This window comes from Triturus cristatus, chromosome 10 (assembly GCF_964204655.1).
Source record: "Triturus cristatus chromosome 10, aTriCri1.1, whole genome shotgun sequence".
Classification (NCBI taxonomy): Eukaryota; Metazoa; Chordata; class Amphibia; order Caudata; family Salamandridae; genus Triturus; species Triturus cristatus.
Genome location: NC_140593.1, coordinates 337,931,814 through 337,944,743, shown reverse-complemented (window position 1 = coordinate 337,944,743; position 12,930 = coordinate 337,931,814).

Genomic DNA, 12,930 nt, shown 5'->3' with positions numbered 1-12,930 from the left:
TAGTCAGCGATAACCAGTTATAAGGGGTTCTGACTAGACCCCCCTACTTACCAGTTATCTGCTCAGACCACCTACTCCTTCCAGCCATGAGACCTCCACCTGTTACAGGGATCCAAGACTCCCCTAGGAACCCTTCTGGCTCTAGGTTAGATACCTCTAGGTCACCCACGGCCTACATGGACTGAGCCTTACTAGGCCTACCCTTGCCCTTGGTCACGCAACCCTATGCCTACCACCTCTCCGGACAAGGGTACAGTGCCTTAGCACCGATGCAGTCACCTGGGATAGGTCTGAACCTCATCCCCTGAGTCACCAGCTGGTCCCCCTTCTGGAGATTATTCCATCCAGTACCCTGTTTCTCTTGGACCTTGCACCCTAAAGATGCAACCTCTCCTGGATCCTCACCCTCAGCCTGTAGCTGGGGTGATTCAGCTGCCACCACCCTTTTGGGGTGACTGTCTTCCTTAAAGAAAGCACAGCCTACAGAGAAGCACCTTTGGTGCCTGGCCTGGCACCCTGATAGGACCACAGACCCGCCTCAACACAAACACTGGCAGTGCCAGGAAGGAACACTGAGGGTGCCTCATCAAACATCCTACAGCTCATTCCCCCCTTTCCTTGTCCTCCGCTGCGAGAACAGGGCTCATGCACCCTTCCCACCGAGAGACATGCTTTCCTCCCGGAGTACCCTTGGAGAGCCTGTGAGCCCCGAGTCAGCTACACCCAGGCCCACCTCTCAGAGCCCTCCTTGTTCTCCTTGCAGCACCTTGGGAGACCGTCCAGGGACCCTCATGTTCCCTGGTTGGCCTGCACCACCCCCTTCTGAAGTTCAGGGTCCCTTCACTTAAGATAGGCCCCCACCTGCCTTCAGAGCGGTACTACCACAATCAGCCAGGGAACCTCAAGATCCCGGCTTGGCCTGCACCACCCTCCTCTGAAGCACAAGGTCCCTTCACTTAAGATTCACTTGAGATGGGCCCCACCTGTGTTCAGGGTGGTACTACATGGCGATGATGTCACCATCCTAACGGACATGCCGCGAAAACCGAAAACAAAAGAAGGCATTCAATGGCCACCAACACATCCATAAATAATTTGTAAAAAAATCCTGAACATTGCATTACACATATTACTACATACATACTTCTCTAAAAGAATGTTTAAACTCATTTCCGTGTTCACGGTTATTCGGGACGTCGCCATTAACCACAACGGTTGCACCTTTTCCATAAAGTGAAAACTCACATATGTACACATATTACAGTATTTCACACACAAGGGGGTTATTACTATATACTTCAAACTCATCTTTTTCCTGTGTATTTCTAAAACAACCATCTCTAAAACTTATTTTCTGTTTTAGCAGTGAGGCCGGAGATCGATGACGTTGGTCATCGTGCTCCCCGTGGTCACAAAAGCGCAAAGCAAAAGCAGGAATGCAATAGCCACCACCACATTTATAAATTACAGCTAAATAATTAATTCTAACCATCACAGTAGATAACTGACTATATAAGTAACCTGATAAAAACATTTATCAAAATCTCAATATCTCTATAACAATGCATATTAATGATTCACTGCTATTTTTTCAATATTTCCACGAATATTTGTGATGTTGTTGATAGTCGTGGTGTCCCTGTGAGTGATGATACACAAGGGGCCACCCTGACAGTCGCGGCTTCATCGCGAATATTGCACATGATTAAAAAAAAACATTTTGGACACAACTTGTGTCATTAACACCCCTATTTCTCAACCATGGGGTCAGAGAAGCTCCACCCTGACCCCTTATGTGGGTTTAACACATTTGTCGTCCCAGGAATATTTCCCGATAGATAAAATGGCGGCCGCAACTTTCTCTTCAGGTTGTGTTCAGCGAATCACAGTATTCCCGTTGATGGGTGCATTCGCGAGTAATTGCAAAACCGCTGCGAAATATCCATGGTCAGAGATATCACTATTTATTTATTTAGAAATTTGTTAAGCGCTCAGCTACCCCCAACGGGGGTGTCCCGGCGCTGAAAACAACATCTAGTGAGGTTCAGTGATGTCCAAGGGGAAAAAGAATGGGCTAGATCAAGGAGAAGAGCCAGGTCTTAAGTTTCTTTTGAAACATAGGCTCTGAAGTCAGAAATCTCAGTTCCAATGGCAGATGAATCCATTGTCTGGAGGTGGCTACTGCAAAGGCCCTTCCTCCTGTACGCACAAGACGAAAACAGGGGCAGGGCATTAGGCGAAGATGGTTAGATCTGAGATTCCGAGATGCTTGTGAGATCTTCAGTCTGTGTCTCAGGTAAGCGGGGCCTCGGCCATTAAGAGCTCTAAAAGCAAGGGTCAGGGATTTGAACTGAATACGTAGTCTCACTGGGAGCCAATGCAGTTTGATCAGGTGAGGTGAAATGGAATGACGGTAGGGAACATTGCAAATCAACCTGGCCGCTGAATTCTGTACTGTCTGCAATTGATTAATGAGGTACGCCGGGGCTCCAACGTACAGACTATTTGCGTAGTCCAAATGGGATGTTAAAAGGGCGTGGACTACTGTCTTGCGTGAATCTAATGGTAGGAAAGGGATGATTTTTTTGATCATACAGAGCTTTCCAAAACAGGACGCTGTGACTTTATAAATTTGGGTTTTGCAGGAGAGGGCAGTGTCAAATTGGAAGCCCAGATTGCGGGCAGTTTGGACAGGTACAGGGGGAGGATCTAATTCAGCCGGCCACCAGAGGCTAGTGGAGATGGGGGATTTCTGATTAAAAAATAAGTCTTCCGTCTTATCGGTATTCAGTTTTAAATTATTTGAGGACATCCAAGAGGCGATATTCACCATGCAGTGGCGAAAATTTAGCAAAGAGCTTTCAGAGTGATCTTTGAAAGAAAACACCAGCTGAGTATCGTCAGCATAATAGATCACTCTGACGCCCCATGATTCCACCACTTTTGCCAAAGGCTTCAGGTATATGTTGAACAGGAGCAGGCTGAGGGCAGATCCCTGTGGAACCCCCCATGTCAACGGTTTCTTGGTGGAAAAGAAAGAGCCCAGCATCACTTGTTGAAATCGATCCGTAAGGAATGATTTGACCCAGGCGAGTGGGGTCCCACCAACTCCCACCTCCTGAAGGCGTATTAGTAGAGTTTCATGGGAGATGGTGTCGAATGCTGCGGATAGGTCGAGGTGGACCAACATGGCCTCCTCTCCCCTATCCGTGCACTCACGAATCGACTCGGACACTTCTAGTAGAGCTGATTCGGTACTGAAGTCCGGCCTGAATCCTGACTGAGAGTCATGGAGCAGCAAGTTTGATTCAAGATAGTCGGACAGTTGTTCTTGTACCGCCTTCTCGAGCACTTTGGCTGGCTTGGGTAGGAGTGAAATCAGTCGGTAGTTGCTCAGACACATTGGGTCGACACCAGCTTTTTTTTTAATAGGGATTAGCAACGCGTGTTTCCATTAAGAAGGGACAACACCCGAATAAAGGGAAGAGTTCCAGATTTCAAGCAGGGGGTTAATTACTAGCGGGGCAATCTCATTTAGGATCAGTGCCGGGGCTGGATCAAGCAGTGAGCCTGATTTACATTTTAAAAGAAGAGTCAGGGCATAATCTTTAGTAAGTGGTTTAAAAGAAGTAAATACTTTGGTACAGGTGGTGTCAAGATCTGAGGTTACTTCTGTGCGATTCTGAAGGATTGTTGCCGTGATATTGGCAATTTTTTCAGAAAAGAAATCAGATAGGCCTTCACTAAGTGCTTGGCTGGGGGTAACGGGAACGGACAGAGCAGTAGGATTAGTAAACTCTTAAAGATGTTGAAGAGGGCCTTAGTGGAGTTTTTTGCGCTAACTATAGTTTCTGCAAAGTATAGACTCATGGTATTACGCTTGAGTTTATGAAACTCTTTGAGGGCCTGTCTGTAAAGGGATTTGGTTGCCGGGTCATAGGTCCGGCGCCATAGGCGCTCCAGTTTTTTGCAACTGCTTCTGTTTTCCCTTAATTCCTGGGTAAACCAGGGAGCTGACGGTTTTGATCTACGGGAGGTGAGGGTCTGTAAGGGCGCGACTTTCTCAATGGCGGTCGTGAGATCTTTATTAAATGTAGATACCGCTGCATTGAGATCGTCAGGGTGTGAGTCTAAGCTACTATTGTACATTTGCTCCAGGGCAGTGCATGAGACCTTATGCCATTTTCTGCCTTGTTCTCTGATGGCAGATTCCTTCTTAAGAGGTTGGAATAAGGACACCTCGAACGGGATCAGAAAATGATCAGACCATGTCAGAGGTGTGGAGGGAAGAATCTTAAGCTCCGTCCAATTAGAGAAGATCAGATCAAGGGTGTGTCCGGCAACATGTGTGGGGCCACTAACCCCTTGAGTCAGATTCAAACTTTGCATGGAATCTAGAAGATGGTTGGCACGACTACAGTCACTTACAGCTACGTGATTGTTAAAGTCTCCCAATACCGTGAAGTAAGGATGTTTAAGAGACAGATCTGCAATAACTGCTAACAGTGCAGAAATGGCAGGCTGTGGGGTATTGGGAGGGCTGTATACCAGGACCCCCGAAAAGACAGCTGTAGAGGCGTCCAAGATGGAAAAATATAGAGCCTCTATGGGCCCTGTATTCGTGATTTTTCTGGACGTGATCGTCAGGTGATTCCGCCTCCTGTTTTGGAGCCTTCGCGGCTTACACCTGTAAAGCGGTAGCCCGGGGGCAAGGCAAGAGAAATGTCTGGGTTGGAAGAGTCTTTAATCCATGTCTCAGTAAGGAAGAGTAAGTCCCAGGACATAAATGAGAGCAGCAGCCAAATGTCACTAGCGTGGCATGGCAAAGAGCGACAATTCAGTAATCCCATGAAATATGTTCGTATGGGTGTGGGATGGATAATTGATGGATCATGGGGGCATTTTGCATAAGGAAAAAATGAGAAAGGGCAGCTGTTACATTTAAAAAGGAGGGGGCTAGTCAGTGGGAGGTTGCACTGTGTTGATGGAGTACAAATTGTCTTTCTTAGATCCAGAAGCTGTGATCTAGACCAGACCTGCTTCTGTGCAAGATGGGAACCGGCAGCATGGCTGGCCCTTGGCCCGGAGCTGGCGCGGACGGGCGCAGACGGGCTAGCCTTAGGCGTGCCTTCTGCGCGCAGACGGTGCGCCCGCTGCGCTCATCCGCTGCGTGTCCGGAAAATGCACATAATTTATAGGAGAGAGGAGACGAAGGGGGGGAGGCGTGGCCTCACGATAGGTGCGAGGCCTGAGGGTTCGCCAGTAATGTCGGCAATAATGTTTGTTTTGAATCCCGCGGCAGCGTTAAGATCCGCTGCGCGGGGATGCCAAGTGCGTGCTGAGCCCAGAAATAATGCCCAGGGAGAGGAGATCAGGTGGGTAAAAACACAGTAATGACACTCCAAATTTTTTAAAAAGTAACGATCGTTCTCCCGGCTTCCACCTCAGGAGATGGTTGTCTCACTATAATTTTCGGCTTAAGTATCTCAAAATCTACTGAACGGATTTACACCAAATAGGCAAGAGGCACCCCCTTGAACCAACATCTACCTCCCTGCGAAATTTGGTGTAAGTCCGTTCAGCAGTTCGGGCTGTAGATGTGACTAAAGGATCCTATGGGAATTAACATTACAAACACACCCTTATTTCGAGCCCCAAACTCTCAGTTCTCAGTGTACAGCTCACCCCCAAACTTTCCATGACAACCAGAACCTACTTTGACACTTTTTAGGGAAATTTCATGAACATTGGTCAAATGACGCTAAAGTTACAGGCAAGTCAAAAAATGCTTTTCCTATGGAAACATTGTCCTAACTATAACTACCTACTGGCAACCGCCAGTAGGTAATATATATATATGTAGTTATGGTGTAGACCATGCACAGAAACCTGCCTTTGGGTGTTTTGCCCCTCAATATTGTGGTAACGACTAAATTCTGTCCCATGGATATTTGGGATTCAATACTCCCTGCCTACACCACACTATTAGCATATGTCATAATCTCCATTAAATATACTGAACATGCATTAATGCTGCTGCACAACAATAGCCCACGCAGATGTCAGTAGTGTCAAGTTAAATGAACTAACCTACGCAATAAAAGGAATGTCAGTTTGAAATCTGGCAGTGTTGGACGACTTTTTTATTTTTTTCCATGATAGGAACACAATTTTATTTTCACATTATAATGACCGTCAGCAGTCAGCGTGTTATGAAAGTTAAATGGAATGCCTAAAATAAAGCATAAAAAAGCACAGCCACCTGAGGCGGGCTTCAAGCTGACGTAACCTGGATTGAAGAAACTACTGCTTTAAAGATTACTTCGATGTGTCAGAAGCTCAAACCTTCTTCTTTTTCACTAGGAACGAGATAGCAGCCCTTTTATAACCGCACACCTGCAAAGAGATGAAAAGAAACAGCTGTACTTTTTAAGTGTCTGCTCTTTTGTTAGACTCATTTTTCCAGTGGCTAAGTGGGAAATATATCATATTTCGGAAAAGAGCTTTGTTGTGTATTGCAGAGAAAAACATAATTGTACATCGTCTTAATGATCACGTGAGCAATCGCTGCGAAAAAGAATGGTCTCTTTAAGTCATTAGCATGCAATACATTTCAATGAATTGTTTTCTGATGTTCATGTAAAATATAATATAACATTTGGGTATTCATGTGTGATAACCTGGTGCCTATGCGGATGAATTTCAAGAGGGACCTTAAGGGCAACAAGCTCTTTAGAAATCAGCATTCCCTGCAGAAAGAAAGTGTTATTTACGAAAGCATTTTTGTGTATAAATTCACTTTACATGTGCAAATGATCTTGCTTTCTAAGAAGTGTAAATTCATATTTGTGATTCACTTGTAATAAGATTTGCTTACCCATACTTTTCCCTGTAAATACATTTCTCAGGAGCAGGCAGTTCACTTTTGGGGTGGAAACGTTCTAGATAGTTTAACGACATTGGAAAAAGTGCTTGTTGGTGGATATTTTCAAACCTATCTGGAGCCTGTACCAATCTTGGAAATGGCCGATATTTTCTCTTGTGGAGTCCTGGAGTAAATACAAGTTTTGAATGAGAAAGAAACACCTCCAATAAATGATGATCTAGAGCTAGACATTTCTCCACAGGAAATACATATTTTCCGTTTGGAGAAAAAAAGTATCTAAGTTCTGTATTATTAAAAGGGGGCCCCAGGGGGAGCGGAGAAACAGTCTCCCCCTGGGGCTGTTCGCCCGAATGGAACGGGCCACATAGGAATGTAAGAGAGAGGCGCGCGCGTAGTTAGGTTATTCAGGTGCGTGAAGAGTAGGGAAGCGCGAGCGAGGGGGAGAGGAGGAAAACGAAGTCGAAGGCAGCGCTGAGGGAAAAGGTTGTTTCCCTGAGGTGGAAAAAGTACCAGAATCATCGGGGAGGAGCAGGAGAGACATGGAGGACGACGAGCAAGTGAGGGCAGCAGTGTAAATACTGAAGAAGGCAGGGAGAGAAGACCTGCTGTCAGCTGAGGCGAGGGCGGCGTCTGCGCCCAGGGGAAGGACAATGAGGCGTCGTGCTGCAAGCGGAATGCAGAGGGCAGTAGCGGCCTGCTTGCCTCAGCAGGCTAGAATACGAAGAGCCACGCACCTCAGGAGCGGAGGTGCACATGGCAGTGAGGACAGAGTTATGGCAAAACGCCTTGCACAGCGCCCGGTGATAGCAATGCCTCAGGGGATGGTAGAAGGTGCCATAACAGGGCGGGAGGTTAGCATGAGGGGGGCCCCATTGGCAATGTTTAAGGGGCTCATTTCCAGAGGGAGTAGAGTAAGGGGCAGGAAGGGTGGGGGGAGGGGTACTGCACCATGCCTCATCAGCGGGGAGCAGCAAGGTAGCGTTGCGAAGGTGGGAACGGAGGACCAAACGGTTAGTGAGATGACAGAACCTCTGGGTATGACATTGCACTCTAGGGGGGAACAGGGCTGTCCGTTGGTGGATTATTCGTCAGACACAGGGAGTGACGGGGACCAAGAAGAGGTAGTGGGCATGTTGCGGCCAGCACAGAAAAGGAATAAGCAAGGGCCTGGTGGGGGTACTGGTAGCAAGGGAAAAAGGTTGCAGCAAGTGAGGGGTGAAGGGTTTGGTATAATGGAAGAAGGTGTGGATTTTGTGGCGCAGGTGGTAGAGACAGGTGGTGAGTCCAGTGCAGAACAGGATGAATGGGTATATGGCGTAGACCAGCTGGGTGCGAGTTTGTGGCAGAGCGATATTTGGCCCTCTCATAGGTCAGAGCTCGACACGGAGGAAAGTATTTTTCAGGAGCCTAGGTTACCACCAGGTCAAATAGCGCCAAGGGATGTAGCAGAGATAGGGTGTGATGAAGGGCAATGGGTGTGGGTGCCGCACTAACGGCAAAGAGGTGAGGCGCAGGAGAGGGAGGCTGCTAGAAAATCACCCTTTGCGAGGGTACCAGTTGTGGAGCAGCCTATCGGCGGGAAGAGCGCCCGGAGGTCGAAAGTTGTTTCTGGGTGGACTGTAGCTCAAGGCGAGCAGCGGTCTCGACTAGCGCCACAGGTAGCGGTGGCTAGCGATTTAGCGACTCAGCAAGAGAAGTTTAGTGCAATACCTCTGAACCTTTGGGCTCAACACCAGAGCTTTGCCATCATACTGCGAAGCTCTCCCTACCTGAGTTCAATCCTTGCCGGCCAGGTCTCCCTCCCGCCACGGCCGCTGTGTGGAGGGGGGAGCACAAATCCCAGACTCCTTCGCTCCTAAACCCCGGAAGTTGTCATATCAACAGTCGCACCTGGAGGCGCTATAAAACTCGACTGCACTCCCCGCATCGCGGGACCGCGCGCGGGCTAAGCCCGGGCAAAGGGCGGGCCGTCTGTGGCCATCCGGGGCAGGAGGAGGCAGGGCTGGACCCCTTCTCTTTGTTTTGCCACTCGGGACGATAACCGTAAGACTTCTACCTAATCATTGCTGTCTGAGCAAGCATTTAATATTTGTGTGTTGATACTACGGTATATTTTCCCTCATATGCGCCTTGCATAGTGGTCTATGTTACTTTAACCAGCACAAGTACATATCATCTTAAGTATGTTGTCCCGCACTTCCCAAAGCATACCTTCACATCTAGGCGGGTCAGTTCGAGGAACCCTGGATAATTTTATCATAAGGGCTGCTTCAGTACTCGAGAAAGAAATCGCCATGGTGGAGCGACGCCTTTCGGCTGACCACCTATTGAATAAGCTCTCCTCGATTGGATCAATCCAGTTGGCAATCTTCCCGGACCCTGTACCACCTCTGTCTTGGTTGGGGAATAACTCACTGAGCGAAGCTAGTGCCCCCTCATTCATGCAACACAGTAATCCTTTGGAAAAAACCCACACTAATTTAACAGGGCCTGGCCCTAACCTACATTTAGATTCTTCCTCTGACCTTATTACTTTAGAGCCACAGACTCCTACCGATGATGTCCCGGCCATTAAGGCTAAGAAGGGCAACGAAATTACCACCTCAGGCCCCCCCCAAAAAAAAAAGGAAGAAGGGAGGAAAAAAACATAATAATAAAAATAATATAAGTAGCAATAACAAAAGTAATCAAGTGAAAGCTACCAAAAAGCCTGCTTCCCCAGACGCCCCAATGCCGCAGCGTCCCGAAACTCTTTTGGATCGGGACGCGTGGAGACACTTGTTAGATCACTTTTACTCCCACTCCTTGAAAAAATGAAGGGAATGTCTAAACAACTTGGGTCACTGGAGGAGTCGATCCTAAGAAATATCGACCAAATAAACGATCTATCAATGAATAGAGCCACATACCCAAATAGTGATACACAAAAAAATCCCTCAATATTGACAGTCAACAGACAGACTAAGTCAGTGGCCTCTAAAAGCCTACCCCCTTTACTGAGTCCCAAAAACTCGATACCACAATTAAAGGATCATACTTAGTTAGGAATTGGGCAGACAAACCCCAGTGCGCAAACCCACGGTCCCGATCCCCATACATTAAATGAAACCGTATCCTCCCTGCCGGGAAAGTCTCAAGGTGCAAATAGGCAACATATAGATTTGCCCCCGGAGGCGGTCCCATATGTTGTGGTGTTAGCAGGAGTCCCAGTTTTAGAAAAAGGGAAAAAAGAAGGATACCACGACCTAAAGAACAAGGTTGTACACTGGTTAGGGCAGAATAGACCTTTACCGGCTAACATCGACGGTGAAATCCTAAATGTACGTAGACTCGGCTGGGTTGGATCCCGGCCGAAGGAAATTAATGTGGACCTGATCATTGTTAATTTTAGAGATCGCAGGGCAACAACGCACATAATAAATTGGTACCAAGGGCAAGAGCAGACTATTATTAAAACGTATGATTTGACTTATTTTTATCCCCAGACACTGGTGAGGAACCCAATACAGCTCAGAACTTATCCGCGACACCAACTTGGGGGCTTAAATTTTAACATCCCCATTTCCAACCGGTTTTCCTCTCTTAGAGGGCTGGAGGACGTAGACTGACTTCCTATGGTGCGAAATAACTTGGATTTTCTAGAAGGTCGAGAAAAGGTATCAATGAACTGTGATTCCCTTCTCCCATGTCCAAATCCCGCCACAATTTATAATAAGAATCTAACACAACTGGATCAGAGCCCCGGCCCTCTAGTGGCGGATGAAGTGTCGGATCTCCCGCTTTCACCGCAAAATGTTATAATCGGCCATGGCCGGGAGTCCATTAAGCCAAAAATTGATGCTGTTTTTTGGAACGTAGCTGGTCAACGCTCCAAATTGGGAAATGATGTCTGGACCAATTTTATTTTAAATTTTAACATTCTGTGTTTACAGGAGACGTGGTTGACTACAGCGGTCCACATAAATGGCTACAAAACCTATTTCTCACCTGCCCAACCTTCCAAGTCTGGTAGGGCTAAGGGAGGTTTAACCACATATATTTCAAATTTAATTAATATAGATGAGCTGAGGGTAATAAAACTCGACCCCAACTTCCAGATTCTTAGCCTTCGTTTAAATACGAAGGATACTTTCCTGCTAGTAAATTATTATAATAACCTTCCTGACTCTGAAGCAGTGGAATCAGTAAACTCCATCTGCTCTTTAATATCTTCTTTTACAAAGAAATTAGCCAGGGAGGTAACTACCATATGGGGGGTGATTTTAATCAGACTTCTTGTCAAGTGACTAACCAACTTCTTTGTGGCCTAAATTATGAGAGAGATAACTCTATCCCTCATTTTAGCCACTCAAGCTTAGGTAGCTCCCTAAACGAAACCATGTTCAAATTAGACCTAGGAATTGTCAATAACCTGGTCAACCCGCACATGGAAATGGCCCCTACCTTTCACAGGAGAGGTTTCAACTCTACTATTGATTTCATCTTGATGTCAAATGGAGTACCAAAAAGAGACAGTTTCTTCTACTTACATCAAATTGTACTGAGTGATCACTACCCTCTGAGTGTTACCATTCAACTCTCCCACAGGTCTAACCCTAATATCCATAGTTTACTGGATCAAAACAATTTACTATTAGACATATTAAATGGCTACTCTCTCAAGTGGGCCTCTGTTGACCCCACTGAAATCGTTAAAACTGTGGTAACCAACGTATATCCGTCCATTCAGAAATGTTTAGATCTGGATACCACAGACGTTGACGTTACCATCAATTTTGGCACTATGATTAAGGCCATAAATGAAGCCTTAACGGTTAAAAAGAATAATACCACAAGGAAAAGAAGGGGTTGGTTTAATCACAGGTGCACAGTAGCATATTCAAATCTAAAAACTGCCCTACGTTTGACAGTTAGGGTCCCGGCCGAGATTTCTAAACTGAGGAGGGCATACAACTCTGCCATAAAAGAAAGAAAATTGGAGCTAAAACAACAACTTTGGGATCAATTGCACGAGAGCTGTCTACATAAAAACAGTGTTGCATTCTGGAATGTGGTAAAATCACCCTTTTTGAATGATAATGGTGGCTTCCCAAAAATAGAGGTCGCCATTGATGAAAAAGACTGGGTAGAGCACTTTTCAAACATTTTTAAGGATAACCCATCATCTCTTAATAACATGGAAAACGAATTTCCCCACCAACGGTCTTCCCCGTTTCCTATTGACCTGGCCATCTCACTAGACCAGGTCACTCGTGCCTTAAGCTCATGCAAGATAGGGAAGGCCCCAGGCCCCGACAGGGTCCCAATTGACTTTTTAAAAATTAATACTGACCTCTGGATCCCTTTCCTGACCAGGGTCCTCAGTGCACTGTGCATCGTGGGACTTCCGGATTCACGGAAAAAATCTATACTGGTACCGATTTTTAAGAAAGGGGACCGAAGCTCAGTATCCTGCTATCGCCCTATTTCCCTATTGGACTCCCTGGGGAAAATGATGGGCCGGATAATTTTTGGTCGTCTGCAGGAGTGGGCAGCGGATAATAATATCCTATCCGATTTACAATACGGGTTCCGTGAAGGTCTGGGCACCATCGACCAAGCCTTGAATCTATCACTTTTGATGGATAAATACGTAAATATCAAGGACGGAGCCCTCTATAGGGTCTACGTTGACCTATCTGCCGCATTTGATTGTGTTAGTCATGTTAAGCTCTGGTCCCTTTTGTTAGAGATGGGAGTTGAGCAGAGTGTAGTCACCTTTGTTAGGGAATTATACGCAAATGCGACTGCTAGGGTGAGGTTCGGGACCGGGGGAGAACTCACCGCATCGTTTGGAGTAGAGCGGGGCGTAAGGCAAGGGTGTGTCTTGGCTCCCTTCCTCTTCTCCCTTTATACCAATGGCTTGGAGAGGGAGATGTTAAGGGGGGCGCAGGACCTCCCTATGCTAGGCAATAGCCTAATTCCGGCCCTTCTCTACGCGGACGACGCGGTGATACTGGCCCGCACCCCAAACGAACTTCAGAGGGCTTTAACCAGGTACTCAT